Source organism: Volvox carteri, assembly GCF_000143455.1.
Source record: "Volvox carteri f. nagariensis unplaced genomic scaffold VOLCAscaffold_79, whole genome shotgun sequence".
Classification (NCBI taxonomy): Eukaryota; Viridiplantae; Chlorophyta; class Chlorophyceae; order Chlamydomonadales; family Volvocaceae; genus Volvox; species Volvox carteri.
Window position 1 is genome coordinate 194,292 of NW_003307622.1, and position 2,336 is coordinate 196,627.

The following is a 2,336-nucleotide window of genomic DNA, read 5'->3' on the forward strand; positions in this document are numbered from 1 at the left end:
TAGTGTCGGCGTGGTCGTACGGTGACTCCAGTGTGATGGGCACGGCGGGTGGAGCTGGAGGACGACGGTGAGAAGGCTGGTGATAAGATTAGCAACAGTAGGTTGAGGTGAAGGGCAGGCCGATGGTTGGGGCAAAGGTGCTGGATGGGGACTGGAGAAATGAACGATGAGAGTTCTGACAGACTTGAAGGCGATGACGGATGGTTGGCAGAAGATGGTGAAGGATGGGACGAGGTGGAAACGGGGTGAAGGGTGGTATCAGGGAACAGGGTGGGGGATGAAGACGTGAGAGTAAAAGGGTGTAATCGCTGTTCGCCTGGAATGCTCCCGTCGTTGTCGAGGTTGCAGCTGCACGAGCACACTTGCAGCCGGCAAGACGGGCAGGCTTACGGACGATTTTCGCGAGACGAAGAACGTTGGTGATGACGACGAAGTAGGTGACGACGGAGACGACGAGATAAGAGGAGACGAAGACGACGAAGTAGGTGACGATGGAGACGACGAGATAAGAGAGGACGAAGACGGTGCGCGAAAGCATCCAGTCGCTGTCCACCCGGTGCGCTTCCGTCGTGGAGGCTGCAGCTACACGAGCACGCATACAACCTACATGGCGGGCGGGCTTACTGGCGATCTGGGTTAGGCGCGAAACGTTGAACGGTGACGGCGGCGGGGTGTCAGACTCGGCTGACCGTTGCACAGCAAAACGCACCGGCAAGCTGTGGCTAACCTGTTCTGCCGGTGGTGGCTTAAAGGCCACGTTGACGGGATCGAGGCGAACGGCGGCGGCGGCGGGGTGGGTCGGCGCGGCGGTGCTGGTCATCGCGGCAAGGCTGGGGGCTGTCTGAACTGGAGAGAAAGGTGCGTCCACGGTCGTTGTCCTGACGACGGCGGTCGGAATTGTCGGTGCGAGTCGGAGAGGGGGAGGGGGAGCGGGAGGGAGAGCGGTTTGCGGTTCGAGAGGTGGTGGAACGAAAGGGCGAGCGGTCGTTGGGGCGGGAGCGTCCACGGAAGGGCGAAGGAGGCCTGGAGGACTGCTGGCGTACCAGGTGAATAAGGTCCGGGCACGAAAGCTTATCATGGAACTCCGATCCGCACTGCAAGCACCGGCCCGCGTCCTGACGTTGGTGGCGGAGCTGGGCGGGTACGTTGATGGTGCGGGTGCCCTGGGGTAGACGGACCAGGGCGGCGGAGGTGTCCATCGGGTCGTTCCGGCGATGATCCCGTGGTCGAGGCGGAGAGGGGTCGTCGCGGATGCGGTTGGCAGCGTCGCGCCCCGTTGAGATGGTGAGCGCGAGGTCGATTAAATCCTGCAACCGCATATAGGAACCCAAATGGCGAAGGCGCGAGAAGAGCTCCTCCCTTAAGTCGGCCCGTAGTCCTCTCGCAAAGAAGAGGACATGGTCTTTCTCGTGACGATAGGACAGGTCAGCCATAAGTTGTTTGTATTTAGCGATATAGTGTTGAAGAGAGTTTGGTCCCGAACCCTGCTTCAGACCAAACATCGCAAGCTGCGCGTCCAATTCGCGTTGAATTACCGGGGCCAAGGGAGTGACGGCTTGAAGGACGGCCTGGTAAGATGTAAAACGTGTGGCGGGGTCCGCGTTGAGGCGCCTTAGACTGTCGCCCATTGATCCGCGAAGAACTGAAAGGGCGATTTTAGCAGCCTCCGGACTATCCTCGGGGACGCCGGCCATATCCAGGTTGTGTCGCATTTGGATGTCCCAGCCCCCGATGTCTGCACGGGGATCCTTGGGGTCGAAGGGGGGGAAGTCACGGGACACATGCAAGAGGTTCAGATGTGGCGGCCGAGGTTGGGCGATGGTAGGGAGGGGGGCGTAAAGTCCGGGATGGGGCTGTTGGGCGGTCGACCATGGGGCCGGAGGGAGTTCGGCCATTGCGGCGCAGACGGCGGAGGTGATAGCCTCCTGGAGCGAGGGGACGTAAGTAGCGGCGTCGGAGGTGGTGGGGACGGGGTCGACGATGGGGACGGTAGGGGCGGAGTGGACGATAGGGGGGATGGGAGAGGGGTCGAGCGTGAATGGCGACATGTGGACGTTGCCCGGAAGTTCCGCAGACCGTGAACGGGAGCGGTCGCGGTGGGCTTCTGTGGGGACGAGAGCCATTGGAGGATGACGAAGACGAAGATGACCAGCAAAGCGATGACGATAACGATGACGATGACGAAGGCGATGACGATGACGATGACGATGACGACGATGACGAAGACGGAGACGAAGACGAAGACGAAGACGATAAAGACGAAGGCGGAGCGAAGCGTATAGGCCGGATCGTCTAGATCGATACCAACTGAAAGGGCATAGGCTCCGTTTCTCGTT

General features: G+C 60.6%; 1 protein-coding gene across 1 annotated transcript in view; it reads left to right on the top strand.

Moving 5' to 3' along the window:
• VOLCADRAFT_107809 (uncharacterized protein) overlaps positions 1 to 493 on the top strand; it is a gene marked incomplete at its 5' end in the record, with an annotated part of 4,733 nt that extends 4,240 nt beyond the window's left edge. Inside the window, one exon of the mRNA XM_002957743.1 lies at positions 1 to 493.
• Between the last annotated feature and the right edge of the window lie 1,843 nt (positions 494 to 2,336).